The sequence below is a fragment of the Episyrphus balteatus genome, chromosome 1 (genome assembly GCF_945859705.1).
Source record: "Episyrphus balteatus chromosome 1, idEpiBalt1.1, whole genome shotgun sequence".
NCBI classification, from domain to species: domain Eukaryota; kingdom Metazoa; phylum Arthropoda; class Insecta; order Diptera; family Syrphidae; genus Episyrphus; species Episyrphus balteatus.
In genome coordinates this window covers 101,292,748-101,318,680 of record NC_079134.1, presented here as the reverse complement: position 1 = coordinate 101,318,680, position 25,933 = coordinate 101,292,748, and the positions used below count along the sequence as shown (strand labels likewise).

Genomic DNA, 25,933 nt, shown 5'->3' with positions numbered 1-25,933 from the left:
ACATCAAAGAATATTTAGAGTTTTCTTTTGTTTTTAAAAATTGTAGGAACCATTAACTTGGTAAACTTTTCTCAAACGATTTGCTTTGCTCTTTCATAAAGAAGAAAGGTGAAAACAGGTTAAAATTAAGAACTTTTATGGAATATTCTTAATTTCTCATGGACCATTGCGTTTTTATATCGAGCTTAATCCTAAACGGCTGGATGAATTCACTTGCAATTTGGTACCAATAGTATTTTAAACAGTAGTTACTGTTTATGAATTCCAACCTTGTCATCAGCGACTCTGCTGTCGATGAATTTCAATGATCAATATGCATTGCGCATATTCCAATTTAACCTTCCGAAGTTCCGATGCAAACAGGGGTGCTATACCACCCCAGACTTGATTTTTATTTCTTTATTTATGTCATGAATTGTCTACTTCCTGTTTTTGTTAAAGTCCAAGAAGTGTTATGATTAAGTAAATAATTTGTATCATACCTAAAAGTATTTTTTTTAAATTTAAACCTAGCAACCATATTAAATGTGTTGTTAAAGGAAACAGTGGCGTACGTTGAGTCGCTTGGGCCCCGGGGAAAGACTAAAATTTGGGGCCCTTTTGACATTTGGAGGCCCCTTAGATACAAAAAAAGTACGTATACGCCATACGTTTTTTTTTTAGTGAGGGTATCACTTAAAATTTATAGATTTTAAGTGGGGCCAAACCCCCGGCAGACGCTCCCGAAAATGCAGTTTTTCTGAAAATGTATTTATTTTACTTTTTCACATAACTCGCGTATTATTGGACCTAGAAGAAGCAATCTTGAAGATAATTTAATTTCTTACAAAATATGTTAAATAAGTTTTTTCGATTAAACTTTCGTTTTAAGAGTTAGGGTGTTTTTTTTTTTGAAGCAAGTCAAAAAGGTGATTTTCTTATTTTCGTCATATCTCCTTTATTTGAGCTTTTTTAAAAATTAATTTGAAGTAAAAGTTGTAGATCTTTTTATTACCTTCATTTATTACATCAACGGTTTTTCGATTTGACAGATCGTTTTCGATCTGTATGAAAAAAACTTCAAAAGATTGATTGATTGTTTTGAATCACTTTTGAGGATCCTCAAATAATATTTTTTTTGCTTTTTTGGGGCCCCTAATGTATTATTTGTGTTGGCAAAGATTTTTCGAGTAATATTTCTTGGGGCCCCTGGAGTAACCTTTTTTTTAAATCAATATACATCTATTGTGTGGGTACCAAATGCATTATACATTACACTGAATGACATAATTTGTCTCCCTGGTTACTTCGTAACTCAATCTATGCTAACAGTTTCCTTCTCTGCATTATCTCCAGTGGGGGCCCTCGGGTCGGTAGGGGGCCCCGGGGCGCCGCCCCGCTTGCCCCAAGGGAGTGTACGCCCCTGACAGTGGCGTACGTTGAGTCGCCGGGGCCCCGGGGTCAGATTAAATTTTGGGGCCCCTTTGAACTTTGATATTTGGGGGCCCCTTAATTACAAAAAAAAATAACGTATACGCCATACGTTTTTTTTTTGTATGGCTTATTTATTTTTAGGTTTATTTTAATGTTTTAATATGTTCGTAATGCACTTTGCTATACTTACTTAAAATGTCTCTCATAAATGTAGTAAACACTTGAACTAGGGGCCCCCAAAATTGAATATTTAGAGACCCCTAAAATTAAAATTAGTTTAGCTTAGAATTGATAGTTCTTGGGGCCTCTGTTCTGAAGTAATAAATACATATTTTATTTTCCATCATCAGACATAATTTTTTTTTATTTTGGGGCCCCTGAAAAACTATTTTAAGAGCCTCAAAATTAAGTGCTTAGAGGCCCCTAAAATATAATATAATTTTTTTGGAGCCAAAAATTAATAGGTGTTGGGGCCTCTGTTCCGAAGTAATATTCGGAATGCCACCAATAACGTAATGTTTTTATTTTGGGCACTGATCCTCAAATAATATTTTTTTGCTTTTTTGGGGCCCCTAATGTATTATTTGTGGTGGCAAAGATTTTTCAAGTAATATTTTTTGGGGCCCTAAGAGAAAATTATAATTTTTCTTTTAAAAAAGCAGTTTATTTTTTTTCGGGGCCCCTGGGGTAACTTTTTTTAAAATCAACATACATATATTGTGTGGCTACCAATGCATTATACATTACACTGAATGACATAATTTGTCTCCCTGGTTACTTCGTAACTCAATTTATGCTAACAGTTACCTTCTCTGCATTGTCTCCAGTGGGGGCCCTGGGGTCGGTTGGGGGCCCCGGGGCACCGCCCCGCTTGCCCCAAGGGAGTGTACGCCCCTGCTTATGTACCTATATAAGTTGTTAAGTAGTGCCCAGCCAAGTTCTCTAGCAACTTTGGCACTACACCCTTATTTACAGGAAACAACTCAGCCCATTTTCGACCCCCCTCTAACTTCCACACCAAGATGCTAGAAATTTCAAACTCGCTACATTTGTTGAGCTGGTCAAAACCAAACACCTCACAAAATTTCAGCCTCTTACGATGAGTAGTTTCTGAGATATAGGGCTTCAAAAATCGCAAGAACCGTAACTGACTTACTGACAGATCATCAAAATTATGGAGAACTTCCTGATATCGTAGAAACTTGAAATTTTACACGGTGATAGGACTTATGGTGCATACAAAGGAAAAAATCGAAAAATTGAGATTTTCAATTCAGGGGGCGTGGCATCCGCCCATTTCCGCTGAATTTTCATCAAATATTATAGAGCACTTCTGATTATCGTAGAATCTTTAAATTTGGTAGAATGGTAGAGCTGGTAGTTAATACAAAGGAAAAAATTTAAAATTTGAGAATTTCAGCCAGGGGGCGTGGCAATAGCCCATTTCCGCTGAATTTTCATCAAATATTAAAGAGCTCTTCTGATTATCGTAGAATCTTTAAATTTGGTAGAATGGTAGAGGTGGTAGTTTATACCAAGGAAAAAAATTTAAAATTTGAGAATTTCAGCCAGGGGGCGTGGCAACCGCCCATTTCCGCTGAATTTTCATCAAATATTATAGAGCTCTTCTGATTATCGTAGAATCTTTAAATATGGTAGAATGGTAGAGCTGGTAGTTAATACAAAGGAAAAAAATTAAAGTTTGAGAATTTCAGCCAGGGGGCGTGGCAACCGCCCATTTTCACTGAATTTTCGTCAAATATAGAGATTTTCAATTCTACAGCCATACCTTGCAAAAAGTAGTGATATCACAACAAATCATTACTGTTAAAAAAGAGCCAAGTTCTCCTATGTTGAAACTAACTGGCACAAAAAGTATTGAGATGTAAAAGTGTACCAAGTTCTAAGGTTTGGGTTCAAATTTGTATCCATACAATTTTGATTGTTTACTTGGCAATTTTTTAAATAATTTTAAAAATCGGTAATTAAAAGAAAAATTGTCAAGAGAACAATCAAAATTTTATTGATACGAATTTGAACCCAAACTTTAGAACTTGGTACACTTTTACATCTCAATACTTTTTGTGCCAGCATAATTTCAACATAGGAGAACTTGGCTCTTTTTCTAACAGTAATGTTTTTGTTGTGATTATTACTATTAAAAGATGTAGGTACTGTTATGTTAAAAAAAAAATCTGTGTCATTTTCATCTCATTAGGATTTCCACATTCACATTGACATTTATTATATTATTTTATTAATTTTATGCACAATATAGGCTTTTATTTGCATTTTTTTATGAGATATCTGACCGAACAGCAATGATATGACGATATTAGTTATGTGAAAATTTTTCCTTTAAAATAGGGTTGCTACATTACAGTATCAACTTATTTTTTATTTGACACCAATATTTTAACCTCTAACTTTATGAGCTAAGTAACTCGACTCCGACAAAGACTTATGGCTATCATTTATTAAAAAAGTTACAACAATCCGGACAAAATGAGTTACATTTTAAACTATGGAAACGCAAGGTGGCTAAGATTTTATTCTTTGCTGGGGAGACAATGTTGAATATATTTTTTTTTAATTATTTAAATATTATGCGAAATAAGTCTTTACTGGGATTGAAATATTTAAACTCGTTACTTTGGAAACAATGGTCAAGAACAATGCCTTGAGCCTACTACGCAGCTGAAACGAAACGAAAAGTCCCCAAAGTCAAAAAACTGTTTTGGAGCAAGAAAAATGACCTGGACAGTTAAATGACACTGTGTTACAAAATAAAAATCGTGTTAATTACTTTGGAAGTGACCTACCAGAGGTTGCAGGTCTTACTGAGTACATCATATTTCGGCACTTGAAATTTTTCATAGACCCTCAAAATTTCAAATCATCATCAAAAGGGTTGGGGTCAAAATTCTTTTGTCAATTTTCTACTTTCAAAATTCTGTTTTTTTTTTTTTAAATTGGGCACGTTCAGGAAATATTAGGGACTACATATTTAGGCAACGTCATTTTCTGAACGGCAATAAAGGTAAGTTGAAGTTGAGTTGTAATCGTCATAATCAGGCCTAGAACTGGAAAATAACTCCCAACTGAAAAGTTCCTGAAATTTCATTATTTTTTTTAGCTTGAATTTCGTTCTTCGATGGTTAAGAACATAGAGAAAGCATAGGAAAAATAAAATGACCTAAATTGTAAGGATTTTTTTTGACAGTTGACCAATCAGAGAGCTAAAAATTACCTAAATATTTAGGCCCTAACGTTTCTGAACTGCCCGTTCTGGTTTTCAAAATTCTACTTGTCAAAGTTCTGCTTTTCATAATTCTGTTTTGCGAAATTGTTGTTACAAAATTGTTGTATATTTACGTAAATAGTTTTCTAAGTTATACATAACTGACCACAGTTTTTTCACTAATTTGTACTTTTTCCTCGCATTTGAAATTCAACCAAAGGGACACATTTTTGGTCGTCAAAATTTATTTTGGGCCGAGTAACATTTTTAGTTGATTTTTTATCAACATGTATGACATTGTTTGTCATAGTTAGTAGTTTTTATATAAAAAAAAATATAGACATAAATATTTTGTTTTGGTTTAGTCATTTCACAAAAAGCAAAAAAAAGATCATCATCAAACTTGATAATTTGAAAACCTGTTCGGGGTTATGAATTCACAAGTGGCAGCGGTGGTACGATGCGTAGTGCAGTGCATCGGCCTCCCAACCGCTAAGTCGTGAGTTCAAGCCTCGCTCGGGTAATTTTCAACATTAATTGAACATAAGCGACTTAGCACCACTGAAAGAAGTCTGATGATCGTGTTGGTCCCCGTGAAATAGCTATAACTCCAGCCTATGAACTTGGTTGTAAACACACACAAGTTGTTGTTGTTCATTCAAAACCTTCATTGTCATCATGTTTCAACATTAACTTCGTTATCAGTTTGTATAAATCGACCTACTTCAAAGTAAGGAACTTCGTAATTAGTAATATAAAATTGCATTGTGAAAACTTATCAGGTGGGAACCTATCTCATGTCAACATTGTGAATTTTGATTGAGTCTAACAAAATAAACAGGTAATTAAAATTATTTCATTGTACATAATGTAGGTATCTGTATTCTGTATGGACGCGTCAAATTTAAGTTCCCATTGACTAAGAAAAATAAAAAAATTCAAATTAGATACGAAACTTGTATAATTTATGTCATCTAGTGCAGAAACAATCATAGAAATGTAGGTATTTATATACTTTTAAATCCAACAAACCTGCTTTGGCCTTGAAAAACATTAAGTTCCATTCATATACACACCTATCTACATTTGTATATAAACACATGTAGTTTATTAAATAATCACAAAGAGACCGCAAAGCCACAAACAAATACAATAAAATAAAATAAACTTTTAAAAGAGTACGGGGTAGGTACCTCTAGATCTTGTTAAAAAAATTATATTAAATAATGTTGATATTTTATTTCTTTATATATTCACAATTCACTTATTCGGAGGTATTATTTTTTACAAACAAATTAATTCAGTTGCACTTTAAACTTTCACATATTTCACCCCCGTCATTAAGAACACATCATTATGAATAAATTAAGAAGATGTTGAAATTTCAGATTTAAACCTGGGGAACACTTTTTAAAACGATGACTTTGTGCAGAAATACAAATCATTTGGGGAGATAACCGACGAGAACATGCGGCCAGTTAAAAGTTACTTTAAGATCTGAATGTGAATTAGGTAGGTAGCTATATAAACTTCGACTTGACTAAAAGTTGATGTGTTTTTTTTTTCGAAATTAGTAGGTGTTGCTTGCAACAGGTTTATGTCATTCATATTGTGATCGAATAAATTTCATTGACCATGTTTTGGTGTAGTTGAATTAATTAGGTAATTTATTTAACAATATTTTCATCTTTTTGTAGTAAACATAATATATCTATGTAGTTATATTATATTAATATTTTTGTAGATTGACAGCCCGATTCTTCCCCATAGTCAAAACTTGGGAAAATCACAAAATTTTTCAAAGTTTTGATCTCCTTACAGGAGGTTACAGCTCTCAAGTCTAAGTCTCAACACACTTAACAAAGAATTAATGCTTTGTGTGACTCTCACAAGTTGTGACATGTTACTATACGGGAGAATCGGGTTTAAATATCCGGGTCAGAATTTAAACCAAAATTTAGGTTCGCATTTATGCTCTATGCTCCATTTACTTGAGTGAAAACTTGCCAGTAATTATGATTTATGAATGAATGCCAAAAAATATGGCAGTGTACGATGGAAAATAAAATCCTAAAATTCTGCGAAAAATACCGAAAAATTTTCAGTCGTGTAAATGGGGCACTAGTGCTATAATTTAGTGAAAACAGCCTAAGAAAAAAAATCTTATGAATGCACAGTTGCCGTGTTTTATTGAAATTTGAAAACTATGTCAAATTAGTTTTTGGACTTAGCCAATTCTGCTCGTTTTGGATTGATGACTTTGTTTCTGCATATATACCTGCACTGAAAATAATAAATTACGTAAAAAAATGAAAATCGTTTCATACACTACATTTTCGTTGGCCCAAACGAAACTTTCGTTGGCTCAACGAAAATATGTGATGAAAAGATTCATCACTTAACGAAAAATGTAAAATGAGTAATTTTAACGGAAAAAAATGTTTAAAATAAAAACTTATCCGTTTCTTGATCAAAATTGTAATTAAGTAACGAAATATCTCATCAATAAACGGCATTCAACATTGACTAACGAAAATCTTCATTACGTTATGAAAATAAATAATTGTCTTATGAATATTCTTCATAGACTAATGAAATATTACATCGGCTTATGCAAAAATATGTACATCAGTTAACGAAAATAAATCGTTTGCTAACATAGACTAACGAAAAAATGCATACAGAGCACTCGTATTTTCGTTTCTTGTTTGCATTTCTGCCTTTCTGGTAGTTTAAATTCAACCCTGTAAGTGCGAAGACTTATCAAGCGGAATAAATAAAAAAATATCGTGGGCAAACAATAAGTGGTGTTTTTATTAGCAAGCGTTCAACAAGCTGATCCTAACCAAGATGACTTAAAATTAAATGAACGACTGGGTCGCACGAACCTGCTCTTAGAGTTCAAGCTGCTTAAATTTTGAGAAATGTTGGTATAAATGTAGGCATAAGAAACAAAAAAAAATCATAAAATTGGTTTAAAAAAAAAAACTAAAACAAAATCTGAAATCAAATTGCCCTCCAAAACAAGTATGCAGTTTTATTTGATATATAAAGGTGCATTTTTACAAAAAAAAATTCAAAATCGTTAAAGCCGTTTTTTGAAAACCTAATTTTGTATATATAATTTTTTGAAAAAAAAAGTTTTAAAATAAAATTCGTATGCCATTTTGTACAAATCACTAATCAACATCTAAAAGCAAAATTTAAAAAATCTAAAAGCAAAATTTCGAAAATTCGATTTTTCCAAAAAAAAAATTTCAAAATTTTTTTAAAAATCCAAAAATTATTTTTTTCAAAATTTTATTTTTGGCTTATATTAAATTTGTATGAATGCTTTTTAACAAAAAGTTTCGTTGAAATGGAATTAGTAGTTTCGTAGTAAATCGGATTTCAAAAAAATGATTCTATGGCCGGTACCGTTAATAATGATTTTCAAAATAAAATTTTTTTGTTCAAAGATAGACCTTCGGCCGTATTCTGCTATTCGATTCACGTGAAACTCTAAAATAAGAAGCTTTTAAGGAAAGGGTATAGCCCGACTCAGGACAACACGACTTTGTACACCCCAACTCACGACAGCCCGATTAAACCCATAGCCCGACAAGAATGTCAAAGGGATTATGACGCGATCGCCATCTCCGAGACAATTGGGCAGCAGGGCTGTCGTTTCACCTTTATAGTTGGTAGTACTTTAGTATTCAAAAGTGCAGTACGCCGCACTACCGTTAAAAAAAACACAACACGTCGCAAGTTGCATGTTTCATGTCGCAAGTTGCATGTGGCATGTGGCAAGTACCATGTGGCATGAATCATGGTGCAAGTGCATGTGGCATGTGGCAAGTAGCACGAGGCATGTGGCAAGTTGCATGTGGAGAGTTGCCACAAAAAACAAAAATGTTAATACTCATAAATAAAAGGAAAAGAAAACAACATAGACTAAAACTAAACTTGTATTGATATAAAGGCCATCTATCGTAGATAAAATTCAATTTTTTTTTTTCTTAAAAATCTAGCCCCGGAAATTGGTATGATGATTCTTAATTTCCAATTATAAAGATATTTTTCATGTATAACTACATATATTCAGGGAAGTCATATTTTCTTGGGTTAAGGTACGGAGATAGCGTCAAAAAAATTCCTAAGATCACCATAAGCTGAGATTGTTAAAAAAAATACGCTGTTTGATTACTTTAATAATAATGTAAAACAAAAATTATAAAAATATCAAATGAAATTCAATTAATATACTGAGTGAGAAGTATAACTTCAGTCGTGTGTACATTTGTGTACACACACTCTTTTTTTTATTCAAAAATTTAGGGAAGAAAAATGAATGAAAAAATTCGTAGGTCTACGTAAATAACGTAGGTATAGTCTACTAAAACAATAATTAAAACAACGAAAAGTTTTATTAGCTAACGACTATTTTTCCGTAATTTAATTAAAATATTATTAAAATCTACGAAAAACTTCGTTAGCTTACGAAAGTTCTTTACATTAATTAATCAAAAAGTAAATTAACTAACGAAAAATATCATATTTGGCCACCGTAGCTGTAATTTGATTAAATTTAACGTTAATTGATGAAAACATTTCGTCAAGTGATATAAAAATTCATTTATTTACTGATCAAAAATTTGTATGAAAGAATTTCATTAAAATACTACAGTTTTCGTTAATTGATGAAATGCTTCATTAACGTATGAAAGCCATTTCGTTGAAGCCAATTAAACTTTTCACCGGCTGAAAATTAATTAAATTTTCGTTGTCTCAACGAATTTTTTCGTTGTATTTACGTAAGGATTTGGTTCTACTATTAACAACGCCTCGAGATACGATCTATTAAATTGTGACAAAAAGTAATCTGACTAACGATTACTGATTACAAAATGTAATCAGTAATCCGGATTAATGATTACAGTAACCTAATCAAATTACATTTTTTTTACTACACTTGTTTTTTTTTTTATAATATTGTGCGGAACCATAAAAAATAGAAATATTTTACAAATATTATAATCACACAAAATTAACATTAAGGTAATTTATAAATTAATAAAAATTAAAACAAAATATTTTAACGGTAACGTAACGAAAGAATAAAATAAAAAAAAAAAAAATAATAATGATGGGTGTTTCGCTTAAAGAAAATTTAAAAGAGGGATTTCTGGGTAAACTCTAAGAACAAATTTATTTTACAGCATCTGCAAGCAAAGTTTACACCACTAAGCGTCCAGCGATGATTGAAGAAAACACTAACTTTGGTGTACCTTTACTCATGTTAATGATAATTTCTCTGTTAAAAATAATAGTACGAGCTTGTTAAAGGTCTTTAACAAGGTGTCAAAATTTGAAAGCGATTGGCAAAGAACTTTTCGAGATTTGCTATTAAAAGCAAACAAACATAAGAAACCAAACACGTTGATTTCAACTTAAGTTTTCTCGAAGAAGAAAAGAGATATTTAAAATATACTTTTAGAAACCATTACAAATTTATTTAAAACAAAAAACCAAACGCTAAGAAAACAACCTCGAAAACTGGTAAAAGCGGCATTTTCGATTTTCTAATGGGATTATCTCAAAAACGTTATGTGATAGAATTTTTCTGACTTCGGATAAGGGCTCAGCAAACAAAAAACCTATAGAAAAGTATATATTGCTGTCTGTAACATAGACCTTGTTGGCCAGTGTAATAAACAAAAAAGTAGTTAACAAGTTTACCAGAAAACTCATTATTTTAAGATACATACTTGGGAAAATCTCCACCAGTTGAAATCTTAAAAAGATGTGTTCTTTGTTTTAGTCTTAAAATGCTAAGAATTAAACATTTATCATTTTTTCCTTTAAGATAATATTAATTTTAAATGCAGTTGCAATTTTAATTAATTGCGAATATTGATTGATGGAGGTGTTGCATAATTATTTACAAGATCCAACCCAGGATATTTTATCGATTTGACTAAAGACATCATATAATCAACCGGATGGGGTTGCAGGACACTACAGTCATGCATTTAAAAATTCATTAATGAAGAGTCGGTATTCTTTGGATAGGAAGAAATGGACCTATTGGGGAGAGTACGATAACTTAGGCGACAAGAATTGATAGCGGTATTTTGTAGAGGAGTTCAATACATTCATTTTTTACTATAGAAGGGTGGTCTATCTCCCCCGTTTAGGCGGGAGGGGCAATTTTCTAAAATATGACGTAAAATACAAAAAAAATTATTAAAAAACAAAGGCAACACTTACAGTTATGAATGACACTTTTTTCAAAAGCCAGAATTGTACACTTAATTCTAGTTTTTAAATCAAATTATTTCAATTAATTTTTCTCGAAATAATCAACTACAAGGTCAAAATTTGAAAAAAAAAGTTAAAAAAAGAACACATTTAATTATGAAATTAATCAATGAAATAAACTGCCTCAATCAATTTCTTATCAAATACTGAAAACCAGATGCTTCTATGCCTTCTAGTTTTTGAGAAAATTGCAAATTAAAAAACTACCTTTTTATCAGATTTGTAGCTTTGAGCTGTTTTCGTGTTTATATAAACATAATGCATGAACGCAGTATGCCTCCTTGCAATTTAAAAGTTTTTTCGAATTCAAAAGAAACTTTGTATACATACCCAACCTTGACCCCAAATCATATAGTGTGCCCAAGAAGGGGGGTTTGCATCTCACTTTGATACGCCTTGGACTTCATACCTATACCAATTTTATTTATTTTTAAGAATTCGTTTTGTACATACCCAACCTTGATCCCACCCCAAATCCTATAGTGTGCCCAAGCAGAGGGGTTGCAGGGAGGCAGCATGCCCCCCCCCCTTACCCATCTCACTTTGATACGCCTTGGACTTCATACCTTTACCATTTTTATTTACCATTTTTATAAAAAAAATCGCGAGATTCTTAAGACTAATTTCAAATGGCCTAAGAGAAGCAACGAAGTTGTCTGAGCGGGACAGAGGACCCAAAAAGGAAGTTAAAATTCTGAGAACCCGCGAAGCGGGCCAGGCATGATACTTTTAAGTTAAAAAGCTGTTAATATTGGCGAAAATAGTCAAGAAAATAAAAATCTGATAAAAAGGTAATGTTCTTATTTTCAATTTTCTCGGAAACTATAAGGCATAGAAGCATATGCTTTTCAATATGTGATAAGAAATTGATTAAGGCAGTTTATTTCATTGATTAATTTCATATTTAAAATGACAGTCTTGGTAAAAATAGTATTTAATGTGTTTTTTTTTAACCTTTAGCCTCAAATTTTGACTTTGAAGTTGATTATTTCGAGAAAAATTAGTTGAAATAATTTGATTTAAAAACTAGAATTACAATTCTGCCTTTTGAAAAGGTATCATTCATAACTGTAAGTGTTGCCGTTGTTTTTTAATAATTTTTTTTGTATTTTACGTCACATTTCAGAAAATTTCCCCTCCCGCCTAAACGGGGGAGAAAACCCCCCCCCCCTCCCATAGTAAATAAAATGCACGACTGGGGTCGCACGTACTTGCTCTTATGCTTAAAGTTACTCTAATGTTAAAGCTTTTTATTCAAGAAAATTAAGAAAATTCAAGAAATTAAAAAAAAATAAAATCTGTTTTTATAATTAATTAAATACCGTTTTAAATGATCTTTCACAAAAAACCAAGTATGCCAGTTTACTTCTTGTATAAAAAGGAATTTTTAGAAAAAAATTTTCGAAAATCGTTAGAGCCGTTTTTTAAAAAAATAATTTTTTTATATAAAAATTTTCTAACATTTTTCAAAAAAAAAGTTTAGGCCATTTTGAAGAAATAATTTATTTACGCATAAAAACGAGATTTGAAAATTTTTCATAAACCCGTTTTCAAAAAATTGATTTTTCAAAAAAAAATTTTGAAATATTTTTTAAAAATCCAAAAATGAGTTTTTTCAAAATTTTCTAAAATTTTAGTATTACCTTTACCTAAACGCTTTTATATAAAATTTTTTGTTCAAATCGGGGTATTCTTGAACGAGATATTCATAAATCAAAAAAACCGTTATATGACAAGTACCGTTAATAACGGTAAAAAAAATATTTTTTTTATTTCGAAAGTTGGCTTTTATGTGTAATACTACACTCAAAAATTTTGATCAAAATCGTTAGAGCCGTTTTTGAAAAAAATTAACTTTTCTATTTCCGTTATATGACAGGTACCGTTAGTTTTGGTCCTAAAAAAAAAATTTCAATTTGTCCTCTAGGGAATCACCCAAAACTCTTAACTACCAAGTTTGAATAAAATCACTCGAATAGTTTAGGCTGTAGCTCGAGGTACATACAGACAGACAGACAGACAGACAGACAGACGGACAGACAGACAGAATTGCCGGACCCACTTTTTTGGCATTCTCCATCATCGTAATGTCATGTAAAATTGTTATCTCGAGTTTGATTGTTTTTACGAATCCTAAACTTGCCCTATAGTACCTATATCGCAAGTAAAAATGATTGTATTGAACTCCTCTACAAAATACCGTTATCAATTCTTGTCGCCTAAGTTATCGTACTCGTGCCGACCTATTTAATGATTTGCAAGATCTACAAACCCAACCTGTATTGACTTCTTTTTAAAGGGATTTGAAAGAATGGCATTGCTTATTTCAAATCAATAACAAAATTATTCTCGAACCCTCATCAAGAAGCAGTTAGAATCAATCAATATTCGCAATAAAATCCGAAATAACGAGAAAAAAAAATTGGAAAAAGTGTTTCGGAACTACTAAGCTCGCAAATAAGATTCAAATTAGAAAATCATTCTATTAGGTAAAATATGGTTTGTTACACCTTTCAATTTTGGCAATATAATCAGTATTCAAATAACTGATTACAAATGTAATCTGATTACTTGTAACAAAGATAATAGAATAGGTGAGTGCCTTACCATCGTGCTATCTCACTGTATGATATGATAAATATTAGACTGGGCCAAAAAAATAAAATATTTTTTTTTTTTGAAAGTTACTTCGAAAATCTTGTTCAGGATGATGAAAAAAAAATTTGGTGAAAATTTGAGCCGTTAAAAATAATTTTAAGAGGTCTATCATCGGTGTTTTTTATTTTTATACATGATACCTATGATGTGTTACAACAGAACTGCTAAACGATCAAAGTAAAAAAAATTTCTGTTCATTTTTTCTTATATACAATTAAATTTCCTACAAAAAAGATCTGATTGAAAATTTTCGTCAGACGAGCTTTTTAAATCGAAGTGTTTTTTCAATTTGACTGTTTCACTTTGGAATTTTGTGATGAGCAAATAAGTGAATAGAAAAATAAAACCACGACAGATTCTTATAGGAAATTTAATTCTCTACAAAAAAGGTCTCGTAGTAATTTTCCCTAAATTGAGTTCTGAAGAAGTTATTCACGATTTAAATCGAGAAAAAAATTAAAAAATCAATTTTTTTTTACTCAATTTTTTTTTAACTTTACGGAATATTTATTATTATTTTAACAATGTTATGCAAAAATATCAAATTTTACCAATATACCTGCAAAGCTCACTCAATTGATATTTTCTCACCAAAAAAAAAAGTATTTTTACCGTCTCCAAGGAATTTTGTAGTAAAAAATGAGTGCAGTCCAGTTTCAATGCAATTATGAAAAAAAAGAGAGAACACGATTATTGGATAATTAATAATAGTAATTAATAATTTGTAAATATATAATAAATAATGATGATAATTAATAATTTGTAAATCTATGAAACAATGCAATTAAATAATTTATAATTGTAGAACTGACTCATTTTTTACTACAAAATTCCTTGGAGACGGTAAAAATACTTTTTTTTTGGTGAGAAAATATCAATTGAGTGAGCTTATATGCAGGTATATTGGTAAAATTTGATATTTTTGCATAATATTGTTAAAATAATAATAAATATTCCGTAAAGTTAAAAAAAATTGAGCAAAAAAAAAAATTGATTTTTTAATTTTTTTCTCGATTTAAATCGTGAATAACTTCTTCAGAACTCAATTTAGGGTAAATTACCACGAGACCTTTTTTGTAGAGAATTAAATTTCCTATAAGAATCTGTCGTGGTTTTATTTTTCTATTCACTTATTTGCTCATCACAAAATTCCAAAGTGAAACAGTCAAATTGAAAAAACACTTCGATTTTTTACTACAAAATTCCTTGGAGACGGTAAAAATACTTTTTTTTTTGGTGAGAAAATATCAATTGAGTGAGCTTATATGCAGGTATATTGGTAAAATTTGATATTTTTGCATAATATTGTTAAAATAATAATAAATATTCCGTAAAGTTAAAAAAAATTGAGCAAAAAAAAATTGATTTTTTAATTTGTTTCTCGATTTAAATCGTGAATAACTTCTTCAGAACTCAATTTAGGGTAAATTACTACGAGACCTTTTTTGTAGAGAATTAAATTTCCTATAAGAATCTGTCGTGGTTTTATTTTTCTATTCACTTATTTGCTCATCACAAAATTCCAAAGTGAAACAGTCAAATTGAAAAAACACTTCGATTTTTTACTACAAAATTCCTTGGAGACGGTAAAAATACTTTTTTTTTTGGTGAGAAAATATCAATTGAGTGAGCTTATATGCAGGTATATTGGTAAAATTTGATATTTTTGCATAATATTGTTAAAATAATAATAAATATTCCGTAAAGTTAAAAAAAATTGAGCAAAAAAAAAATTGATTTTTTAATTTGTTTCTCGATTTAAATCGTGAATAACTTCTTCAGAACTCAATTTAGGGTAAATTACTACGAGACCTTTTTTATAGAGAATTAAATTTCCTATAAGAATCTGTCGTAGTTTTATTTTTCTATTCACTTATTTGCTCGTCACAAAATTCCAAAGTGAAACAGTCAAATTGAAAAAACACTTCGATTTAAAAAGCTTAATTACTCGAATACGGCTCGTCTGACGAAAATTTTCAATCAGATCTTTTTTGTAGGAAATTTAATTTTATATAAGAAAAAATGAACAGAATTTTTTTTTACTTTGATCGTCTAGCAGTTCTGTTGTAACACATCATATCATGTATAAAAATAAAAAACACCGATGATAGACCTCTTAAAATTATTTTTAACGGCTCAAATTTTCACCAATTTTTTTTTCATCATCCTGAACAAGATTTTCGAAGTAACTTTCAAAAAAAAAATATTTTATATTTTTGGCCCAGTCTAATAAATATGATAAACTGCAACTAAAGTTATGGTGTGACTCTGATTTAAAAATTTTTATTTCTGTCGATTTTTTAAGATCAACATTCACATTAAAAGAAATGAAGTTCACCTTAGATTTATGTAAGTGGAGTCCACTTATTTTAAGCGAAAATCGTTTTGTTTTAAGGTGGTGCCCTTATTTTCTCCGTGTGGTTTATCAAACTTGGCGATTGTTGTTTTTTACGATTTAATTTTTTTTGTTCAATTGCGGCGCATTTGGCGTTAATCACAACAAGTTGATGGGACGAAACCGGTCATTCTACTTTAATATTTTGACTTTAGGTACCACCAAATTTAACAGCGTTCATTGATATGACGAAACGTTCTGAAAACTAAAGGAGATGCCTTTGAAACGACTGATTTTAGATTTGTTGAATGTATTTTAATTTGGATGATGCAATATATAAATATATTAGCAAAGATTAGATAAATCTTTATTATTGATTGAAATAATAAATAAGTACAATTTTGTTTTAAAGATTATAAAGCATGGCATAAGACAAGTTACTGGAAGACCCAAAGAACTGTATAGACATATAGATGTTTTATTATTGGTACGATTCGTAGTTCGCGAAATAAGGCCCAGCTTATTGTTATGTATTCTACATTTCTTCTATCAAAATAATTCTGACAATGTGGTCCTCAACTATTTGCAATTATTTAAAACTAATATTTAAGAATGGTTCACTCACAGGTCAGGTCAAAGCTTGTTCAACCTTGTTGAATTAACTATACGATAATAAATAACCGTAAGTAGTTTAATAGAACAATGAGATTGCAACAAAAAATATTTCAGGCAGCGCATGCAACGGTGGATCCAGGGGGGGGGGGGTGGGCACGGGGGCACGTGCCCCCCCCCTTTGTCCAAGTTTGCACCCCGAAAATAAAGACCCCTTGAAAAAAAACTCCTTAAAAGCGACCCTTACTTATAGTTTTTTATAAATATTATTTTATTGAGAAAGTTTCTCCAGGGATACCTTTAAAAATAAATTGCACGACTGGGGTCGCACGTACTTGCTCTTATGCTTAAAGTTACTATAATGTTAAAGCTTTTTATTCAAGAAATTTAAAATTTGATATTTTGAAGAAATTTCATAAGTAGTATAAAAAATTAAATCTGTTTTTATAATTAATAAAACTCCGTTTTAAAATATCTTAAAAAAAAAAAAAAATATGCCATTTTATTTCTCGTATTAAAAGGTATTTTTAGAAAAAAAATTTTGAAAATTGTAGGAGCCGTTTTTTAAAAAAATAATTTTTTATATATAAAATTTTTTTAACATTTTTCAAAAAAAAAGTTGGTATGCCATTTTGAAGAAATAATTAATTTACACATAAAAACTAAATTTCAAAATTTTTCATTGATCCGTTTTCAAAAAATTGATTTTTCAAAAAAAAATTTTGAAATATTTTTTAAAAAACCAAAAATGCGTTTTTTGAAAATTTTCTAAAATTTTAATATTATCTTTACTTACAGACTTTTGTATAAAAATTTTCATTTAAATCGGGTTAATTTTGTACGAGATATTCAGAAACGAAAAAAACCGTTCTATGACAGGTACCGTTAATAACGGTACAAAAAATATTTTTTTTATTTAAAAAGTTGGCTCTTATGTGTAGTACTACACACAAAAATTTTAATCAAAATCGTTAGAGCCGTTTTTGAAAAAAATTAACTTTTCTCTTTCCGTTATATGGCAGGTACCGTTAGTTTTGGTCATAAAAAAAAAAATTCAATTTCCCCTCTAGGGAATCACCAAAAACTGCTAACTACCAAGTTTGAAGAAAATCACTTCACTCGTATAGGCTGCAGCTCCAGATAGAGACAGACACACAGACAGACAGACAGACAGACAGACAGACAGACAGACAGACAGACAGACAGAATTGCCGGACCCACTTTTTTGGCATTCTCCATCATCGTAATGTCATGTAAAATTGTTATCTCGAGTTCGATTTTTTTTACGAATCCTAAACTTGCCCTATAGTACCTATATCGCAAGTAAAAATAGTATTCCAAATTTCAAAAGAATCGGTGGAGTAGTTTTGAAGTTATGGGAGGGGCACCGGCTTTGAAAACATTAGTTAGTTAGGGAGAACGATTTGAAGTTTTGAACTGCACTAAAACGTTCGTAAGCGAAGTATTAAAATACTCATAACTTGGTTAATTTGGCTCAAAAGACCTACAGTTTGAACACAATATTCTTGAGATATAAACAAATTTTAATGCAAATAAAAAAAAACTGTGTTTCCCGGGAAAAAGTATGTTTCAGTTTTTTTGTTATTCTTAGGAACTTTAATATTTATTAGAATGAAGTCTTTAGTATTTGACTAAAAACTACTAGGTCATTAAATAATGGTATAAATATGTCCATAATATTGCAAAATTTTATACAAAATCAATTAAAAAACGTACACATTTTTTTTCAAAATTTCTTCTTTAAAACTTAATTTCTCAAAAACTATTTAATGAAACAACTTAAGTCAAAAAATAAAATAAAGAATAGATTACTACTTTAATATAGCACAGGATTGTACGTGCATTTTATGATTTTTATATTTTTTTTTCTCCCGTCTAATCGATAGGTAAGTGGGTAAGCATTTAAGTGGGTTTTACTCATTTAAGTGGGTGGCCGAAAAAAAGTACTCTAATTTTGCAATACACTGAGGGAAAAGCCACCATAAAACAACGTAAAATCAATGAAAACCATATTGATTCAACTATGATTCGGAATGATTTTGCGTTGAAGATGAACATTTTAAAATCAACGTAGAAAAATGTTTAATTTTTAATGGTTGCGTTTTTTAAAGCAATATAAATCAAAGTAGTTCATCTTTGAAACAAAGGCGTTTCAACTTCAATTTATTTTTTCCCTCAGTGTAGTGGTCAAAAGTTTTATTAGGGTCCAAGGTTTAATAATATGTAAAAAAAATTATATTATCGTGCGTCTTTGGCTCGCTCAAATCGTTGTAGTTGTTAAGAAAAAAACGATTTTATATGAAAAAATGATTTTTTTTCTTCGCTTATCATTTCACAGCTTCTTTACTAAGTGTTCAATGCCAACAAATATAAGCTTAAAAGTTTTTCCTTGGAATTATCTTTTTTTTTGAAAGCCTACAAATATTTATTATACAGTAGCGAGCAAAAAAAATGCAAACGAAAAAGTTTTTAAAGAGTTTTGAAAAAGAACTAAGTTACCAAATATGGCATATTGAAACTGTTTTATTTTCATTAAACAGAGTCAATTTGTTCAATATTTTACTCCGAAAACATTATTTGGTCAAAAGTCTACTTTAATATGCGTTTTTAGACGAGCAAAAAAATGCAAATGTTTTTATTGTTTGCATTTTTTTTGCTCGCTACTGTATTTCTTTTTATATCCAAACGGCGCAATTAAATAAAAACATATATTTCGAAAATCACTAAAAATCCAAATTTCTTCGATTTCTTCCTATATTTTGAGCGAGCCAAAGATATTAATTAAAATGAAAATTGTAAACGTAGGATTTAATTTTGATAAGGGGGGGGGGGGGGGTGTCGCAGGGTGCGATTGCGACGAGGCCGGGTGTAGCACCGCGCCACGGACCCGGTTGCAATCTTCGGTGCCCCACGCGGTGGGAGGAGGGTGCGTCGCGAACCGCGACTGTGCCGCACCAAACCCCTAGCGCCCCGTTCCACCGCACCCCTCCCCCTCGCAGCATGAACCCGAAGCGCGACGCGCTGCCGATGGGAGCCGGGTGCGCGGTGCGGTGCTACGCCCGCCCCGGCGCAATCGCGCCCCCCCCCCCCCCCCACCGGGTCGTTAATTTGTTGTCTCAAAATGCAGTAAAAACAAATTTTTTTTTATAATTTTGTCTTTTTCGCGCGAATTTTAAAATTATGGTATAGATATAAAGTTCAAGTCGTATAAAAGTGAGATGGGTAAGGGGGGCATGCTGCCCCCCCTGCAACCCCTCTGCTTGGGCTCACTATAGGATTTGAGGTGGGGACAAGGTTGGGTATGTACAAAATTTTTTGAATATCATACCTTCGTTTCAAAAACATCCTCGACCACTTCAAACTTTTCCAAGAGTAAACAACAAGTATTTGTTAACAAACTAATTATTTTTTTGCAACACTTAAAATTTATTACAGGTAAACTTTATGGCTTTTATTAGATCCTCGAATGGATCCTCCATCTTTTTTTTTTAATTTCTCCTCCACTGGTACTCTACAATCCAGTCACCAAATTCGTGGTTGTAACTATCATTGTAAAATGATCGTTTGACCACTCGCCACTGAGATTAAATTCTTTGTGTGTGTGTCCCATCGTCAGCAACAAAAGGGTTTTCGGGATCACTATGGTTCACGTTCTTGTGAACGAACCCATGATCTTTCAAGCAGTCGTAGGCCTTCCAAAAGTCCGTGTGGATGGTGGTGCCAACGTTAACATGTTTTTTTTATTAAAGGGATTAAAACCTGTAAAGAGAAATAACATACATTTATATTTAAATTTATTTACCATTTATATAATAAAATTTTACCTCAGCACTTCGCACGTTGTCCATGCAAACTTCTAGGCGAAGGTCTTCAGACCCATCCTCTATCATTCCTAGGACCCAATGGCCATCCACACGACGACCTTTGTTGTATTTGCGTCGTCCAAATTTACTTTCGTCAATTTGAACGACGCGTCCAGGGCCGCCAATCTTACCGCCCTGCTCTTGGTTGGCTATGAAATAATCGACAGTTACTTCACGACAGTAACTGTACCAATCTGCGATTGTTCTCGTAGAGATACTGCTGTCCGGAGAGGTGAAATCCTCAATCCGGACAGTATCGTATGTGTGCTTCTTCGCAAAACAGTACATCAAAAAAAAAATGCTTTGCACCGGTATCCTAGCTTGCTCAAACCAGGTTTCCGAAGCGCGAAAATTTTTTTTTTTGCCTCTGCATACACCTTTATTGCACCGAAAATAGCCTATGGCATGGTCCGCTGTATATATTGGCATTGGACAACGGTGGAGTTTGCAGTTTCTGCTTACTGGGAGTAATCCCAGCTCCTCCGCAAACTTTATTGCCAAAGGCTCGTCACTAATTTTATTATAAAGTTTGATCAAATTCCTATAAAAATATATGTAATAAATAAAAATAACAATGAACGTACATTATTTTTAAACTTACCACATTTTTTGAATTTCATTCGTTTTCATGTTCTGGCGTTTTGAAGTCGTTGATTCTTCATTTTCACGAGGAAAAGAAGCTTCGGAAACACTAGCACTTTCACTCTCCATTCTAAGAATTTTAAATTGCAAATAATAAATGCACTGCAACTTGTTATAAATTTCCGCATTTTTAACCGTTTGAATATCGTATAAAATACAGTAATAAACATTTGTTTTTACTGTATAAAAACTACGAACACTAGAACGACCGGAAACTTCCCAAAAAAAATAAAGAATTCCTTTAAGAAATCAACGAAAAAATCTAAATATTGCCAAAAATTTACAAAAAAAATCCCAAAAAAATCCATATCTGCTAACACTTACCATATCAGAGTAACTTATTCTCATGTATGTAGTGGTAAAGCACAGTAGACTTACTATACATGTATACTAGAGTGACCGCAAGAAATCGATTTTCGAAATTTGGTCGGGGGAACCCCATAAAATGTTCCGCCTTTGCAGATTTTTAGATAGCCAAAATTTCAGCTCGATTGGATAACTCTAAATGGTGCCGACACTCGCTCAAAGTATCAAAAATCTCTGTTTTTTCACTGTTTTTCGAAGAAAATTAGCTCTAGCTCCCAAACAGATCGGGTTATTTTCACTTTTTATATATTTAATTAAAGGTAGTGTTGCTACACATAATTCAGATACTAAATTTGTTTAGTTTTACCAAAAAAGAAAAATTTTGTCATCAATTTAAATTTTCAGTACTTACCTCAAAAAGAGCTGAAGTGCAAACTCGATTTAAAATGAAACTTTTTTTTAAACTGTTTTATTTAAAAAAACGAAACATTTAACAGAATTCTAAGGCTGTGTGTGAATTGCGTTAAATAGTTAGCACTGTGTAAAATTTTTGACACTATTGAGGTGAAAAAAAAAATTTCAGCTGTATGGCTTATTGTTTAATATTTTTCTCTGCCTCTTTTCTGCTATGAAACTCCTTTTTAATAAAAAAAAAAAAAACAAAACAAAACCATCTGCAAAAAAAATTTAACTCAAATTTAACCAGGTCCCAGAGCCCAATAAATTTTTAACAGCTGAAAATTTTTTATTCACCTCAACAGTGTCAAATATTTTACACTATGTGAACTATTTTACGCAATTCACACACGGCCTAAAAAACAAAAAAATAACATCGTGTTACATTTCTTATACATAATTAATGAAGTAAATACTAAAAAAAATTAATGAACAGATTTACAAAGTAGTTTTGGAAGCATCAGGATACAATTTTCGGCACTCACTGACTACTTGAAGTACATATTGTTTTTGTTCCTCATCTTTAGTTAAAAGGTTATTAAAATCCGTTATTAATTTGACTCCCCTTTCTGTCATGTCATTTACGACTTTAAATGATTGCACTTTTTTAAAGCCTTCTTTAAAATGCGGGTTTTCGGGCCAAAGATTTGGAGGTTCTTTGAGAAAACTTGTGTCTATTTTCAATCGGCTGAAAAAGTTCAATGTTTCTTTGTTCACAATATTTTTTAACCCTGCTGTGACAAATTGTTCATCTTCATGTGTCTGTAGCTTTGGATTTACTATTCTGTTGGTTTCCGTTTCACTGGTTTTCAAAATTATGTTGGCCGTTTCTAATTTTGTTCGCCATCTGGTAAAGTTAGGTCAAAGAACGCCAGACCTGCCTGCTCTGAACTCAAATACCATAAATGGTTTGAGAATTTAGTAAGAGCCTTTTCTGAAATATCTTTGTCTATCTTGCGGTATTCAATGCAATTACGCAAAAGATCAAGATCTTGTTTAGGAGCCAGATAAGCTCTTGGGGCATTAAACCAAGCAAAAGTTTTTTCTTGTTGAATGTAAGTTTGATTTTGAAACTACAAAGTCAATTGGATTTTGCCCTAGTGCTTCTATTGTAGCTATAATTATGCGAGAAGCATTTCTATCAGATGCCTTACATCGATCCAATAACAAAGAAAGTTTCATTGTTAATAGCTCTTTCACCCCACGACTATACCTCATACTTTTGCTACCCGAGGGCCCAGAAATAGAGAAACATCCATTCTATCCCTATCCGCAGAATAAAACAGTTAAAAAAAAGATTAATTTTAAATCGAGTTTGCACTTCAGCTCTTTTTGTGGTAAGTACTGAAAATTTAAATTGATGACAATATTTTTCTTTTTTAGTAAAACTAAACAAATTAAGCATCTGAATTATGTGTAACAACACTACCTTTAATTAAATATATAAAAAGTGAAAATAACCCAATCTGTTTGGGAGCTAGAGCTAATTTTCTTCGAAAAACAGTGAAAAAACAGAGATTTTTGATACTTTGAGCGAGTGTCGGCACCATTTAGAGTTATCCAATCGAGCTGAAATTTTGGCTATCTAAAAATCTGCAAAGGCGGAACATTTTATGGGGTTCCCCCGAAAAAAATTCGACAAAAAATTTTTTTTATGGGAGTTGCGGTCACTCTAATGTATACACACAACGGCGTATACAAGGGGGGGGGGTCACGGGGTCATGACCCCCCCCAAGAACTCAGAACTTAAAAAAGAATTTGTTATGTGATACTGAAATCTCTTGAGTAATATTATTTTTAAAATGTTGAAGTTTTAGAACATGAACGAAAATTAAAGGTAAAAAAAATTTTTGGTATTCAAACAAACTATTTTACCATATTTTGGAGATGTGGTCATATTTTTAGCGAACGCTATGCTGGATTAGGATTATTTTGATTCGTTCGATAATATTAGTTGAGCTGTGCTGTAGAGTTTTGTATGGAAACAAAATCCGGATAAGTATTATATTCAAAGCTTTTTAAAAGAAATTGAATCTAGTAGGTACACAAAAATAATATCTTAAGGGCAAGACACTGCTTACCAGCAAATAAAAGAAGCAGCCATATCTTCTATTTTTTTATATGATGAAGTGAATAAAATATGTTTTAAATAGGGAAGTTTTCTGTGGCCTTGCTGTGTGGAGGTCAATTCTGTTGATAAAATTCGTCATCGGCAAAATGTTAAAGAATGATATCATTTCTCAAATCTTTTTAGTTTTTTGCAATGTTCCAGTTCAATACATTCGTCTGATAAAATTTGGTGAATTTTGTTTGCTTACAGAATATAACAGTATTTTGTACATACTTAATTTGCTAGATCTGTTGCATTTTTTGAAACAACTATCGATTTGTTAATCATCAATGGCCAGCCAATTATAGAAGCAATGTAAGCAACCTTATCTAATGCAATTTAAATATTATTATTAAATATCACTTAGGGCTAATTTTTTGAATATTTAGATAAACCTAAGTTAGAGTTATTCCTACGAATAAAAGTTTTTTTTTATAGTGACCTTTATTCTTCTGATAGTCTATCTGACGATTGAAAAAGCAGGGCTTAATCTAATAAATACAACTGAATGTTTTTTATATTGTAAACCGCTGATTAATACCTGAAAACGGTTGAATTTCAAAATATCGCCAAAATTATTTTTTTTGTCTTTACTATTTTAATAGAGGTATTTTAAATTCCCATACAATTTTAAAACAAAATTTAAAAAAAAATTATATTTTCAATGCAATTTTTTTTACAAAACTTTGCGATTCGTTTGCCTGAGGTTAGGAAGAGTTAATTCAAAAGTTAAAACTGTTATTAAGTAAAAACGATTTTTATTTTAACTTTCTGGGCTAGCGGAAAACAATGAACAGTTATTTTAAGGCAAATTATTCAATCGAAGTACTCGTACAGTACATTTTATTTTTAGGAGAGGATAGCCTCAATTGGTCAAAATTAAAGCCTAGTGCGCTGCTGATAAGAAACGAAAAATCCCATACAAAAATGAAACAACGAAATGGTAAACCAAAAATTTCGTTCAACTTTTCGTTCTGTAGTACACTGTTCGGCACAACGAAATTGAAAGTCTAAACTTCTTTTTCGGACACAAACAATTGCCGGGGACATTCATTGTGTGTGGAAAAATGACATTTTGAGTTTTTACTTGATCTATAGGGCAAGTATTGGTTTCGTGTCGAAAAAAAAAATTTGAGGTTTTAATCAAAACCAACATTACGATGATGGAGAATTCCAAAAAAGTGGGTCTCGCAATTCCGTCCGTGCTTCTGTACGTCTGTGCGTCCGTGCGGTTGTGCGTCCATCTGTACACATTTCCACAGCCTAAACGGGTGGACGGTTTTTTTTTCAAATTTGGTACAGATGATTTTTATGGAATTCTGAAAGTTGGTTTTTTTTTTGTTTTTTTTTTATCTCCCTTAGAAAGTGTACCTCCCATACAAATTTTTCAATTCAAACCAAATAACTCGAAAACGGCTTTAACGATTTTGATTAAACTTTGCAGACGTAATATTCAAAGCAATTGCAATAAAACTGCATCTCTATTTTTTTTTTTTTCAAAAAAGTCAAATAAAAAAAAAAACATTTTTTTTTTCATTTAACAAAATTTTGCCCTAAATGTCGGCTCTACCCCAACATCAACAAAATTTCTTTAATTTTATATAGAGGCAGCTTTTAAAATCTACAAGTAAACCAACATAAAAGTGTTTTAAACTGCAAGAGCAAGTATGTGCGACCCCAGTCGTGCATTTTATTTTGTTTGTTTTTGTTGTTCATTTTGTCATTGCATGTCTTTCTGCGATGCGTGTTTGCTTTTTTTTTTCATTTATGTTTTGCAATTTTCGAGTATTTTTCGGTCCAGATTTCGCAAGCATTTCGTTGTCCTCGTGGAGACCAACGAAAAATTTCGTTTCACATCAGCAGCGTTCTAGGCTTTAAGGTTTAACGCTAAACTTAAACGAATCTCATACCGTTTTTGTTTGGTTATTTTTAGAACTATACATTCGGAACTTTTCGATTCGAAATGCAAGACG

At 31.5% G+C, this 25,933-nt stretch overlaps 1 protein-coding gene and 1 pseudogene across 3 annotated transcripts in view; both read right to left on the bottom strand.

The window, feature by feature from the left end:
* LOC129916433 (UNC93-like protein) overlaps positions 1 to 6,183 on the bottom strand; it is a 45,296-nt gene extending 39,113 nt beyond the window's left edge. Inside the window, exon 1 of one of the 3 annotated variants that reach the window (XM_055996396.1) lies at positions 5,687 to 6,183. The gene's annotated coding sequence lies outside the window, so the exon portion shown is untranslated. The remainder of the gene's footprint in view (positions 1 to 5,686) is intronic. The other 2 variants (XM_055996414.1, XM_055996405.1) reach the window with 2 other exon arrangements.
* A 13,819-nt stretch (positions 6,184 to 20,002) lies between these two features.
* On the bottom strand, positions 20,003 to 21,157 carry LOC129909269 (uncharacterized; annotated as a pseudogene).
* Positions 21,158 to 25,933: the final 4,776 nt, after the last annotated feature.